Consider the following 15616-nt stretch of genomic DNA (forward strand, 5'->3'; position numbering starts at 1 on the left):
GGAAGCATATATTTCCCACTCCCCTTAACCCATTTTGCCCATCCCCCAACCCCCTCCACTCTGACAACCATCAGTTTCTTCTCTGCATTTATAGGTCTGATTCTACTTATTGTTTGTTAGTTTAATTATTTGTTTTAAAATTTATATCATTTAGAAATAGAAGGGTGCTTCAGTGAACCACTGGGGCACTGACTGCCCTAGGACCTTTTCTATCCTCACCAGATGAAGGCAAAAAGCTTTTACCTGTCCTCTACTAGAGGCAAACTGAAAAAGGCAGAACAAATGTCCACTACAGTGAAGCCAGTGGCTTAAGGATGATATTTGGGTTGGGTTAGGTATTACCAAAATATCACGGAATTATAATTTTGTTGGTAGCCCCGAGATCTTGAAAATCAATATCTTCATCCATTTGGTTTATTTACTGGAAAGATAGAAGTGTTTACAAGATCTGGTTCAGGCTATAAGAAGGCCGTTGGATAAAAAGCCATAAACAATAGGTTTGAGTCCTTCCTTTCCTCTGGCTTCAAGGGATATTGGAAAAGTTTGGGTAATAGTTTGGTAGGATCTACCTGAAATATAATAGGTTCTGCACCAATTGTTTTCCCTATGTCAGTTAAATTTTTAATTCATCGATTGTCAAGATCATTAGATGAGATATGAATCAATTATAATGGAGAAGGCGAAGGTACATCCAAAGCAGACACAGTTTAATTATAAATAGAGGAGACTTCTGGAACCTCAGGAAATTGTCCCCCTGATGTGCTAATTACAATTCCATTTGCCAAGTAAGTCTCTTCTTATTAAACTTGCAACAATAGTATCATGGAGCAGGAAAAGAATGTTTTTCAGTTGAGGATTATAGTTAAGGACTAGGAGATAAGGAATTTGTGAGTTATTTGAAATACCTACCATCTGTGTGGCATGTTTACTGCAAATAAGAAGTTAATCAAAGGTGATAGAATTTAACATAGAAAGAATAGCATACATATCTATAAGAAATAGGGGAGGTTGACCATTTATATTCATAATGATTTACCTTGCACGTTAGGACAAAAGCAGAATATTGGACACTTTCTCATTCCTTGGAGCAATCTCATTGATCTGAATTAAGAAACTTTGTCTTGGTTTTTCTTTTCCCAGATGGGATAATCTATTTGCCATTGTCCCTTCTCTTTACAGTTTCTATAGGTATTCTTGTCAAAAGGTAGTCTGTTAGCAAGTGGGCCACCAACTGATTGCTCTGCAGAGCCATATGTTTATTTGAAGTCCTGTTTCATTTGTGTTCTAGAGCACTTACAAAATGTTCTACCAGATGTTGTAATTCAGGTAAAAGGGCTATTTCCTTTTTAATTTCTGTTTTCTTAGTCAATCTTCAATAAAAGTCATGGGTGCTGTTATGTTGGTGCTTTCTCTAACTCACAGATATTGTCAGCAATTATTTTTTGGTCTATCCCAAAATCTGCTATATTTTTCTCTTTTCTCTATTTTTATGATTAAATATGATCCAATTAATTTTAATGGAAATGTTTAAGAAACATCTTTCAGGAGACTTTACCCTAATTTCCAGGGCTTTCTTTGACCATCAGGTTTACTATGAAAAGAAAACTCCTGTAGGTCCCTTTCTGGGTCAGTTCAATTCTTGTTGCCATCAAGGATCTACCATCTAAGATTCCAACCAACCTGTGTAAAACTTGATATAGGTCAGGCAACCTTGGTTGTATGCATTCAAAACAATTCTGAATTCTTCTAAGAATAGTTGCTGGTCATGTCTGGGTTTAGGGAAATCCTTGTTTTTCTCAATTTAGCTTGGGTTCATGGCTTTTAAGAATAGTTGCTGGTCATGTCTTGGTTTAGGAAAATCCTTATAGTTCTTAATTCAGCTTGGGTTCATGGTTTTAATTCTACCGTAGCCAGCATATCTGGCTCATAGGCAAGATGAATGTTTAGAGGCAACTGACACTTTGAGGTCTTCAAGAGGGTCTTTTGGAAAAGGTAGAACATCTTGTCAAGGTGTAGAGGTAAGAAGAGTCAATAGAGATAAAGAAGCAGAGAGATCTGAATAACATACAGGAGAACTGGTTATAGGGAAGCAACCAGAGGACAAGGAAGAAAACGATTTTTTAGAAAAAACGAGTGTAGCATACAATTACTTAAGTTTGTTAAATTACTCACTAGCCTTGGCCAAAACATCCTTTAATAAAGCAATTATTTTAATCAGAATTTTGTTTGAAGGCTTCTGTGTACCAATCAAACAAAAAATGTTACTCATTGGGCCTGAGAAATATTAATTCCTTTTACCTTCCAAAGCATCTCTCAAATGAATAATTTTGTTCAAGTTCAAACATTCCCCAGAGTGGCCACTGAAAGCCTAAATCATCTTTGGTGAAGTTACATCATGTAGAGAGATAATTGAAAAAATTAGGATTCTAATGAGAGTACCTATAAGACAGTTTTTCCCAAGACTTGGAGAGGATTTATATTTAAACAACCCCATGAGAGCTGGCAATAGTCAGTTGAAATTGGTGCTTGTGCACTTTGTGTCTCAGTGCCCCAATCTGACAGTTGGTAGCCTCCAAATACAGACAGCACACCCCAGAAGGTAGAAAAAGAGAAAACAGTCTCTGGATCAAAGCTAAGTTCTTAGGACAAAATATTTAGATGGAAGGAGAACCTTACTCATGGGTGACCCACAGCAAAGTTTGTATGGATGCTGGTCTGGTAAGAACCACAAACTCACCAGGGTGGCTCAGACAAGAGGCTTACAAGGCCTATGCAAAAGCACAAACCAGAGCAAAGGGGTAAAAAGGAATGGCCTGATTCCACCAAGAATGCTAACCAAATGAGAACTAATAACAAAACCCAATTACTAAACTGAGAATAGATATCCAAGAACCTCAACCCAAGAGTATGGAGTTCAGACCCAGTGTTCACTTACCACATAAGACACTGAATCTGTAAGCTGTGAGCAGCAAGGCACAAGGGGCCTCTCTGGATGCTGTACCTGCTTGAAGCCTGGGGTCCATGTGATGAGCAGTGCAGACTATAGCTCAGTGGTACCTCCAGAAAAACTGGAAATAAACAAAAACCACCAAAATGAGAACAGAGTCTATTTATTAAGAGTTTGCTGCTGTAGCAAGGAATTAGTTGCTGTCACTAACGTTTGGTAGAGATTCAAAGGCAGGCAGGCAGAGTAGTGGGAAATCTTTTCAGAAGGAAAAATGGGAAGGTTTTGGGCATGCTTTAATTGGAGGTTGTTGATGTGGGGAAGCTGGAGTCAGGCTAATAGAAGAAAGGTACCTTATGTGATCAGTTTGAGGAGCATTTGATTTTCTCTGCTTGGTTCTGAGTTGAAGTAAGAGCACAGAATAGGGAAGTTGGCAGTCACTGACCAAATCCAGTTGCTTGTTGCAGAGGCTGTAGGTCAGCGTTCTATTGTCATATACGGTCTGACCATTGTCTATTCACATAATCCGTTTCTTGACCTTTAAAATTTTCTGTTTCATTTTCCTTTAATTGTCCTTGCTCTTTGTATTTATAATTGCAAAAGTTTGGCACAACCTAAATATCTAACACTAGGTGATTATTGGTGGCTATTAAATTTGTACCATTTAATCCCCTAATGTTGGCCATTTAGAATTCCTGGGCACCAGTTCCAAGTGGAAAGAGAGATGAGGATGCAGATTCTTTAGGCTTTTAAATAGGCCACTCCAGCTTAAGTCAGTTCTAGTCCAGGACTGACTGGGTCTTCAGCAACACAGGCCAATGGAAAAGCAAGGTAGATAGAAATTAACTGTATGGGGATAGGGTATAATAAATGACAGCAGTCACTACTATTTTTAAGTCATTGAATCCTCACAAAATCCCCTCAAAAATGCATTTTTAATCTCCATTTTACAGATGAGGAAATTGAAACAGAGAGGCTAAGTAATTTACCCTACAGGGGCAACTAGTAAGCAGCAAAGCAGTATTCAAGCCCGGGCTGGACACACTCTTAAGGACTATGGTTTTAGCTGACTTAATGAGGGAAACTATGCCTGTGAGCAACCAGAGCTGGACTCTGTAATGGTTAAGACAACTGGATGTGGAGTCATCCAGATCTGAGTAAAATCCCAGCTCTAGCACATACTGGCACTGGGACCTTTAGCACATTTATTAACTTATCTGAGCTTTGAGTTTCTCATCTGAAAAATGGAGAGAATATAGCCAGAGCCAGATGAAATCTACCAAGCCTTCCAAGCAGCTGTATGTAATGCATCAAAACATTATTGAAGATGAAATGAAGTAGGGAAAAGTATTTTCCAGAACTTCTTTCACAAAAATAGAATATGTAGCTAGGGGAATATTTTTTTTTTATTCTGTCTTTCTTTCTAATATGAAATTTATTGTCAAATTGGTTTTGATACAACACCCAGTGCTCATCCCAACAGGTGCCCTCCTCATGCCCATCACCCACTTTCCCGTCTCTCCCACCCCCCATCAACCCTCAGTTTATTCTCAGTCTTTAAGAGTCTCTTACGGTTTGGCTCCCTCCCTAACTTTGTTTTTCCCCTCTCCCTCCCCCATGGTCTTCTGTTAAGTTTCTCAGGATCCACATAAGAGTGAAAACATATGGGGGGAATATTTTAATCAATTGCTGGTGATATGGAAGCAATATTAAAAAAATAATTGCTAAACCACCTACTAAGGAGTGGTATGTCTGATTAACAGTTGGGCTTTATGAAATCTTGGGCCAGAGTGCAACTGTTCTGCAAAAGAGAAGAATGGCTGGCTGGCCAACAGGAATCCTCTTTTTCTACTTCCCCTACACTACCCTCAGCCTCTCTGTAAGAGCTAGAAATTTAAAGATGATCAATGTGAAAGAGCACAAATTATTCAGCTGCCATGATGCCCATGTGCCTTGACCTAGACCAGCTAAGCCTTAACTTGTAGAAATTTTATGAAGATTAAGTGATATTAGGCACAACCACATGCTTGCCAATATTTAACTGGTTTGACCTACAAAAACGGTAATATGGTATGGTTCAACCCATACAAAGTATTGTGAATACTTTCACCCAGGACTTTGTCTGAAGTAAATCCTTGATGAATAGTAACTAGTCTTATTATCACTTGTTAAGAAGAGGCCAGCTTACTTAGACCTGTTTCTGTCAGGCAGAATTTTAGGTCCAATCTAAGGGATGGGGAATTCTCAAATTATGGTGAATCCTGGCATCATGGTTTGGAACATTAGTGTGTTTGTAGCAGAATGTCTGCCCATCAGGTGTCTGGCACAAGACACAGCTCCCACAAGGGAGTCCTAGCAAGAGTGAGGCTATATTGTTGGAGTTTCCTAACCAGCAGACTGTGAGGGCTGAGTCTACATTTCATCAGGATATAGTAATGCACACAAGGACAGTGAAGCAAAAGCCCAGGCCTTGCACAAAGCCAGTCTAAAGGGGAAAGGGAGGAATCGAAGAGTAATTGTTTGATTTCTTCTTCTGTTGTCAATCCCAAAATATTTTCCATGGTAAAACAGTTTGGGTGTAAGTTTCAAGGAAAGAAGTTATGAGATCAGAGAACTTCACCCCTACATTGAAGATGTACAATGCACTTTCATCCAATGATCTTTATTGGACAAACATTTGTTCAAGGCTAATAGATGTACATTAGAGGCCTAAAGAATCTTCTCATAAAGATGTTTAATTTTGTTAAATCTGTATTTCTCAAATATTTAACAACATAACTTTTATTCTTCATAAAATGCTTAACGTTCAGTGGAACCTAACTTTTCAAAAGATGCTTTAGGAAATGTTTCCCTGGATGATAAATTTCCTGAATGGATATTCTGTGCACTTAGCTCAACTTCTTAACTTCTGTACTAGCTGGAATAGAGTTGAATTTAATAAAGGTTTTTTGAATTTAATATGCATAACTAAAAGTATCAACCAAATTATTTCTCACATACCTTTCAACATCTATGGTTCTGTGATTCATAGAGGTACCTAAGAATATATAAGAAATGACCATCACCAGTACCAAGGAGACAATGATTAATAAGGACACTCTGGTTTTTTCTTTAGTTCAAATAAATGTTTTGCCTTTGACCAAAGAATCAAAGGGAGTTCTGAGTAAAATAAAGAAGGTCAAGGAGAGCTTCCCGGAGAAGGTAAGCTTTGAAGACACCAGTGTAAGCGTTGACAGAGATGATGAGGGCCTAGAATGATAAGGCTGTAAACAAAAAAAAAAAAAAAAAAAAAAAGGAAAGACAGGTGTATTAAGATTGTTCTGATTGTTTTTATTTTTTAAATGGCTTTAAAGTCTTTGAGATTCCTTCTATCAAGTAGTTGGGTCTGTGTCCCCTTTACTTGATTGCTTCTACCAACAGGGTATGTCAGAAATGATATTATGTGACCTCAGAGTCTAGATCATAAATGGTCATGCAGCTTCACCTGTTGTCTTTGAATACTTATTCTCCCAATGCTTCTCCCTGGGCCACTCTTTCTTAAAACCCAGCCACAATTCTGTGAAGAGATTCAGCTACCTGAAGAGGCCACACACTGCTACGCCAAGCAACAGTTTCAGGTGAGCCCAGCCTTGGGGTCATCCCAGCCCAGGTGCCAGTGATGTGCATGAAGGAGCCATCTCAGTGTTGGGATCTTCAGCCCCCTTGGTAGTCCCAGCTTTTGAGCTATTTGAATCACCCCATCTATTCAAGTCTTATCAGCTGAGGCTTCAAACATTATGGAGCAGAGAGACACTGTTCCCCTGGTACCTTGTCTGAATTCCCAACCCACATAATCCAGGACGCAGTCCACAGTTTAGATCACTAAATTTGGAGGTTGTTTTTTTATGCCATAATAGATAACTGGAAAAATCATGATGGCTACAAGTGCAAAACTCCAACCAAATTAGTGTAAGCAAAAAAGGAGAATCTATTGAGCCAATGAATCTGGAAAAATCAAGGGCTGAAGTTGGCCTCAAGGACAATGGTCCAGGAACTGATGTTACCAGAACTCTCCCCACTTGTTGCCTCTAATTCTCTCTCCATATTAGCAGGAAAGAAAACTGTTCCCTCCCAGGGTCGGTTTTCATTTAAACTTCAAGAGAAAGACATTGGCCCAGTTGGACACTGTGCACTTTGCTAGGTTAATAACTACAGCTAAAGGATTGGAGGTCTAGGAATGACCTAATTCAGGAGCTAGTTTCTCTGGCCAAGGGCAGGATCTATGATAAGCAACCTCAACCAGAACATTATTAGAGCAAGAAAATTTACCCCAAAAGACATGGCTATTCTCAAGAGACAAAGCAATCTGTATGTATTAGAGTGGCTTAAAATATTATTTCAGGGGCACTTTCTGAGGCAGAGTAGCTCCATTTATCCACAGAAAGAATGAGGTGTGAGATGAGAAATTCGCCCCAGCTGAAGATGGGCAAAAAAAATATTAAGCCCCCAAAAGACTTGGAAGAGTATGCTTTGCCAATACCCACTAGATATTTTTTAAAAAACATGTGGTACATACTTTCACACTGGCCACTTCACTGAACCCTTACAACCACCCTAGGAGGCAGGTAATGTTAATCCCCTGTTACGAGTAAAGAAAACATAACTCAGATAATTAGAATTACTTGCCCAAGGTCATATACTTCTAGGGGTTACAATACATACACAGCCCAGGCTTCAGTCTCCAAATCCAGAACGCCACATACAATTCATATTAAGAGCACTGAAACCCCTGGACAGGGTGTTATTCACCTAGGTCAAGAAAAAAACTTTAAATTTGTGTACACGAAATCTAAACACAAATATCCCAAAGTCCTGGTTGTTCGGATATAAATAAGGCAACAGGGAGTCAGGTCTTGAGACAGGCGGAGACATTAACCACAACCTGAGGGATTTGTTTTCTCCATTGTCTAAGTGCCCTTGGACCTCAGACAAACCCCATATTTCTTGGAAACGTGTATTCCTCTGAGAGCCAGGGAAGGCGTGTGGTCCAGTAAATGCAATTAGCAGTCTCACCGCGCGTTTCCTCGCCTGTTGTCTCCCAGAGTGCAGTCATCAGAGAGCTCACAGTTTCAAAGCACGCTCTTCCAAGTGACAAGAGTCGCCAGCAGATTTAAAGTGGATCTGAGATATCTATCTAGGGAGTTTGGGGGATATATGAAAATATTTACTGAGTATCTCCTTCGGACAAGACTGTACTCTAGGCTCAGAGTAATGTAGGAGTGGGAGAGAGACAAAGAAACAGGAAGAGACCATATAAGATATAGATGAGACTCTGGCAAGTTTTTAACCTCATTTACAATGTGGGACTAATAATAAGATGATGATACACAAATTTATATCTCTAGCCACTCTTGTAGTTCCAGCCCTTTATATCCAAATGCCTATTTGAAATTTGCTGTCAGATGCTTCACGGCAGCCCCTGAATCTACATGACCAAAGCGGAAATAATGACTGTCTCCTTCAGTTCTGCACCTTCTTCAGTATTTCTAGCTTTGTTAAAACAAACTAACAAACTTCCCAGCAATTCCATCCCAACATTCCTATCAAATTGAAAACCTCAAGCATTAATTTGGAAAATGCATCAAATGCATCACCTTCTCATGTCTGAACTCCAAACCAAAGACAGGCTTATGCCCTTTTAGCCACCAGTGGCAAGGGGGCTGGGGACAAGTCTGTATTTTTAGTTGTTCCTTGCACTTGACTGCCTGACCTTCCAGCAAACAGGTACACCTAGTCTCTGTGACAGTGTCTGGGACCCTGCAGCATTTACTGAGATGGTCAGGCCATTCACCAATTGTTTTGAGTGGTAACACTCCATGAGAACAGGACCATGCAGGCCACAGCTCAGAATTTATTTTTTCTCTGTACGACAATAATTAGCAAGACTTACCCCTTGAATTTATTTCAAGTTCTTTAGAACCCTTGGCTCAATCACTGTAGTGATTATGCATTGAGAAGAAAGACTTCATTGTAGTCAATGGGATTGAGATTTGGAAATATTTAATTTGTACCTTCAAAAGGGATAGAATTAATCATATTATATCAACAGATTGTACCCTTGAATATCTCTCCCACTGGGCCATGAGCTCCTTAAGACCAGGAATAATGTCTAAACCATGTCTCTTGTTCTCATGGAGCCTAACACTGTCAGTCTCAGAAGATGTGGATTGAATCACTTTAAACACTAAACTTCCTGTGGACAGACATGGATTTTCCATTTCTTTCAATTCCATTGTAAAACCAAGAGACACTTATTGAATTTAGGGTCTTGAGTTTTAGTCCATGGTTTTTAGTAATTAGACTTCAATTTGTACTTTTAATTATATAGCTAATTGGAGTTGATTTCAGTGGATAGTCCACCAAGGTTGGAGTGAATGAGTGTAAGGGTTCCTCACTTTTTGGCAACCATTTTGTGAGTAAGGAATTTAAATCTTGAAAATAATACGGCATTGTGGTCCACCTGGGTTGAGAGAGTGCACTTATTCTTTGGGTGCATATGTCAGCATTAGTGTAAAGAGAAAGGGGGCTGTGAGCTGAACTGCATGGAAACCACTCCTTTCCTGTTGGTGCTGCAATTCCATAATATGTGGCATATGTGTAGGAGAGTCAAAGCCACAACAAGAGGGATGGTGGCTGCATAGGCAGCATTTAGGGTTGAATTGAGATAGGGGGTGTCTCTTGCATGGTATTGGAATCAATCTGGTCTTGCTCTCTCTTGTTTCCAGTGCTTGAACACCTGTTTTATATTTGACTTTTCATAGCTACCTCACTAGCTCACATACCACACAGCAGAAATACAGGCATGGTAGGTCTATGATTGCCTTGTTTTTTAAGTAAAGTACAAATGGATGGGAACTAGATGTAGGAAGAAAATCATAAAAGGCATGACTGCTTAAGGTATTTATTCTCTCCATGGATAGTACAATTCTACTCCAGAAATGTTTCCAGGGACTGGAAAGTGTTATAGAGTGAAGGAAAAACCCTATTAACAGGGACCTTTTGTCTATATCTTCTGTCCAGACAACTGGGATCTCTTTAAGGTGCAGCACCTGCCTCTATATGAGGCATCAGTTAAACAGCTGGTGTTGGTGGCTTCTTCTACTGACAAGTTCATTCCTTAACCATTTTCTATTTTCTGTACCTCATATCTCATACTGTTCTGGTCTAGAGTATTCTACTCAATGACTTAACTGTTCATATTTGCATCCTATCTCCCTTCCCAATCCCACTTCCAGTGTTTTTGTAGTTTGGAACCCGGATTGCTCTGGCTCTCCACACTGGCTACCTTGCTTCTAGCTGTTCTGGATAACTGATCCCTGCTTCCCAGTTCTAGGCCTCTTTGCCTTCCTGTGAAAAGGACCCCTAACAGTCTCATCCTTTGGTACAGGCAAGGCCTGGACATATCCTTGAACTCTTAAAGCTACATTTTGATAATGCAGCACTAAACCGTTTGGGGGCAGGAAAAATCCATGGAAAGTAAATTAAAATCAAAGGAAATATCTGAAAAAGGCCATAAAAATGATTGGACACATCAAGAGTTTAAAATCTATCCAATGGTTTTCTAAAATTACTACTTCCCAGAAAACAGACATGGCATATTCCTGCCCACTATAGTCAGCAAATTTTTGTTGACTAACCTAAATAACTTGGAGCCTCTCTCACCCTCCAGAAAGCATAAAACATCTCCTTCTCTGAACAAAGGAATGAAAGGTGAAGTAAGAGCCTGAATGAACAATTATCTCCAGAAGTTAAGTACAGCAATCCCCAAAAGAACTGTGACAATTTTTTGGCTTCATTAGAGTTGTATCTAACCTAGTCTATAAATCAATCAAGGAAGGTAATGAAAGACTGAATAGATGAGGGGGAAAAGAGGATGTTAAAGGAAAGTCTGCTGGGAAAATCACCCACCTCTGGAATTACCATGGATTCTCCTTCCAAAACAAAAAAAAAGTGTGCATGTGAATTATATTCCATTTACAAATAGTGATTGAGACCTTCTTTACACCAGATACTCCATTCAAGAAGAAGCCAAACAAAGCACAGCCCCTGACCTCAATAAGCTGACAATCAATTAGGTAGAAACACAGCTAATAATATTAATATGACAAGCCCCAGATGCTAGAGGACCACTACATGGGCTGAACCGGAATGACCAAACATTTCCTGAAGGGCACATCTGAACTGAGCCTTGAAGGCTGAGTAAGAATTATTGAGATGGGCCTGAAATTACCCATAAGATTTTTGCTAGTCTGTCATAATAACCCATACACATTCTGGGGCAGGGATACTTGAACACTTTCTCATTGGCTTTACAATCTGGTCACAAAGAAAAGAGTTTTGCATACATACAAAACAGATACAGGCACTGCTCCAAGGTTGTAAATACAGCCTAGCCATTGTGGTTCCAACTGTATTAGTTCTAATTTAGTGTTGGTAAGGGAGAAAAAGCAGAATCTGAAAGGGTCAAAGAAAATTATCTTTATCGTTAGTATCAAAAATTTCTCTGAGCGTCACAGAGTTAGAAACAGGCTCCTATAAAGATAATGAATCTAATCCTCTCAGAGAAAACTGAGGCAGCTTGACAAATTTCCTTGGCTAAACACACATGACCAGAAAGTGGTGAAGCAGGACTGAGAGTTCCTTGAAAGTATACTTAGGTGAATATTTCTGGTACTTAGAATATAGCTAATGCTCAGTAAGTATTTGCTGCATCAGTTAACAGCCTTCTTTATAGGATGATTTTTAGGCAATCCTAAAGCACTGATTTCCAGAAAGGCAACTGAGATAAGGATATCACAACAGATCAATGCAAGAAAAAAAAGACTATCCCTCAAGTAAACCACATATGGAGTTAGATTTCAGAGACCAAACAAAACACTCCATGTCCAATGGCATGATGTAGTCACGAAATGTATCCTTAGATACTATGAATTTCATCTCAGCAAACCTTTTTCAAATACCTACTGTGTACCAAGCATTTGATTCATCTCTGAGATTCAAAGATTAATAAATCAGTACATGACCTCTGACTCCACTTCCTAGGAAAAGAGACAGTACATCCACCCAGAATGGTTCACCAATTTCATAGAAGCAAACATTAAACATTAAGGGACCAAATGAGAGAGGGTGTTTGATTCTTACTTAGATGAATCTATAAAAATGAGAACATTTTATCTTAGCCTTGAATTATGATTAAGTTTTCAGCAGAAGACAGGGACATCATAGGCAAAAGGAAACAAAATGAGAAATCAGACAGAAGCTAGACAATAGTATTTACACCTGGGAATTGGTAAGAGGTCTTGTGCAGCAAATGTGAAAGAAGTGCCTCCATAAGAAGTAACTCAAGGACTGGCTAGACTTGGAGGTACAAAGCCTAGGTAGTCAGAAGAAGAAGGTAAAATTAAGTACAGCTTAGATCATGTAGCCGATGCTATTGGGGCCCCACCTGTATCTCTTCATCATATACTATTTCTGTACAAGCCACCCCAGTTTCCACTGCTATCACCTATGACTCTCTAGCTGCTATACTCCACTTTTACTGTAGGCAAGGCAGGCCAGAGTGCTAGAGAATTGATGTCTGCTCTCTTCCCTGTCCAAGCAAGGACTGATGGTGGATAAATACCTCTCTTCACTTACCTCAGGTAGGGAAAGCCTGAGGCAGCCATGTGTGCTGCCCTGTAGAATTAGGCTCCAGCTGCCCATGTTTTTAACTTCTTTGGTAATAATTCTCTGCCAGCTTCCTTCTTTACTCTCTTACTGAGGTTTCCTAGGATAACCCTCAAAATATACCATACACATCTGACTTAGTGTCAAGGTCTGCTTCTGAGGGGAAGCCAAACTAAGACATTATCAGAAAACTATCACAAAAGACAAAGTCATTATCAGGAAAAACAGAACCAACAGTCAGCTTTGAAGATCAGGACAATGTTACAAAGAGAAAACATAGAGCGCTTAGGTGACTCAGTCAATTAAGTGTCGGGCTCTTGATTTCAGCTCAGGTCATGATCTCAAGTTCATAAGATCGAGCCCCACATTGGGCTCTGTGCTAACAGCACAGAGTCTGCTTGGGATTCTCTCTCTCCATCTCTCAAAATAAATAAATGAACAGTTTTTTTTTTAATTTAATAAAAAAGAGAAATAAAACTGGGGAAATAGAACCATAAGCCAGCAAGCAGGAAAGTGAGAGAAGATGCAATATATAGGCTAGGAAGGCAGTAGGTAGGGGCACAGAAGAGCAAGAAGTTCAGAACTAAGTCTATGAAAATGATAGTTGGATGTGCCAGTTACTCGACTCAAGGGCAAGCCTAATGGATTGATGGGTACTTAATCATTTTGATTTGGGGAACTCTTTGAGAAACTGATGAAAGCTTTGAACTTTCTATCCAGAAGACCAAAAAAAAAAAAAATTACATACAAACAATTCTGCTTGGAACTTCAAGGGATTCCCAAACCCCAGATTAAGAACCTCTGATTAAAGGCTGTAAGTGAGGCTGGACTCTGAAGACCTTGATTGCCTACAGAGTGCTTTAGCATTCATTCCATAGGCAATGGGGAGCCAGCAAAGGTTTTTACTATCAGAGTTCCCAAGTGGTTATAGTTTTCCATTCTAAATGGAACCCAAGAAATCTGGATGTTTTTAACAGATTGAAGAAGAGATTGGGGGAAAAGTGCATAGATAATTGAGCTCCTTGTTGGCCAAAAACATTTTCTACCAGATGCACTGTAGGGCTTCAAAGGCTGCTGGCTGCAGAATCCAGATGCACCTCAATGGATGCCATAGGGAGTCACTTCTGCAGCCAAATGTTTTGGCCTCAAAAATTCCTGGAGCAAGACAGACACTGAATGGAGCTGGAAACAAACTCAGGGCAAACACAGCCTTCTACATGACTATGTATAACAAGTCTGGGGTGCAAAGTGGACAGGGGGAAAGGGACGGGGAGAGTGGAAGAGAGAGGTGGAGAACAAAACAATCCATTTAAGAGGGATAAACAGAGCTGGGAAAGCAAACCAGAAAAAATGTAAAGTAAGACCTATCAGAAATATATTTGCAGGAAATAGAAGCTAATTTGAGAACAAATTAGAAAGGTATAGAGAGGTGGGGGGAAAGGTAGTAACTGGACTGTAAGGATCTGGAATTAATTTTTTCTCTCTCCTCTATAACGATTTAAGGAATGGCTATCACATTTTGAGTATCTCTTGCATGGAAAAACTATATTCAACATCACTATATACAATAAACCTCCAAGTAAGGTTTTATCCCCACATCCCAAGTAAATAAATGGAGACCTAGAAGAAACTTGCACAAAGACAATAGGTGAGCAGTGGACTTTGAACTTATGCCTGACTTGAAGTCAGACAAATTGCTAGTTCTTGTTGCCCTCATCCCAGAGCTCTGGTTTGTAGACCAAACACAACCAAAGCAAAGAAAAATTACATGGACTATACACCAAAACAAAAATGAAGAATTGCCCATGCCTCGTTTTTTGGGGGCTAAGCTGGTGGAGCCGGAAGAGTTGTATACACAATAACGTCTGAACCTTCGCTATCCAAGCCACATTCCTGGTACAGTCCCACTGCTCAGTCAGGGAAGGACCTGTGGGAAAATGGGAGACTTGGCATGCTAGAGGCAGAAGGACCTCAAAGTGGGTCATCCAGACAGACACCTTCAAGTTTCTGGAGTAGCCCATAGTATGGCAGAAAGCATGGATGCTGAGCCAGATGATTTTTTTTTCATACCTTTCTTTTCTACTTTTTATTTTTTTATTTAAATTCCTGTTAGTTAACATATAGTATAGTATTGGTTTCAGGAGTAGAATTTAGTGATTCATCACTTACCTATAATACCCAATACTCATCCCAACGAGTGCCTTCCTTAATGCTCATCGCACATTTAGCCCATCCCCCATCCAACACCCCTCCAGCAACCCTCAGTTTGTTCTCTAAGACTGTCTTATGGTTTGCCTCCCCCCTGTTTTTTTATCTTATTTTTCCCTCCCTTCTCCGATGTTCATCTATTTTGTTTCTTAAATTCCACATGAGTGAAGTCATATACTATTTGTCTTTCTCTGATTGACATATTTCACATACATAATCCATTCTAGTTCCAGCCATGTTGTTGTAAATAGCAAGATTTCATTCTTTTTTGATCACTGAGTAATATTCCATTGTATTTATGTGTATGTGTGTGTGTATGTATATGTATATGTATATGTATACGTATATATATGTATATATATACACATCTTCTTTATCCATGGACATTTGGAGCCAGGTGATATAGGTACAAACTGCTTGACCACCCATTACCTCAACAGTTCTCTGAACCTCTCACAGCCTCAGTTTCTTCATTGGTAAAAGCCAAAACACCTTTTCATGGCTAATGTGATAATTATACAAAATAATGGATGCATGGGTCTATTGCAGTGCCTGGCACAAACCAAATCTTGAAAACTAGCAATTTTACATTCCAACGTCTCTTCATTCCCCTCCTTTTCTATTTGAATACTTTTGTGTATGTGTTCCCTATGAATCCATAACCAAGGCCTGCTGGCACCCTGGTTATAGCTCTTTTCCTCATTTTACCTCAACACCCCTATATTTGACATCTAGTATAAGAGCAAACTAAATTTTATT

This window comes from Panthera leo, chromosome C1 (assembly GCF_018350215.1).
Source record: "Panthera leo isolate Ple1 chromosome C1, P.leo_Ple1_pat1.1, whole genome shotgun sequence".
In the NCBI taxonomy this organism is placed as follows: Eukaryota; Metazoa; Chordata; class Mammalia; order Carnivora; family Felidae; genus Panthera; species Panthera leo.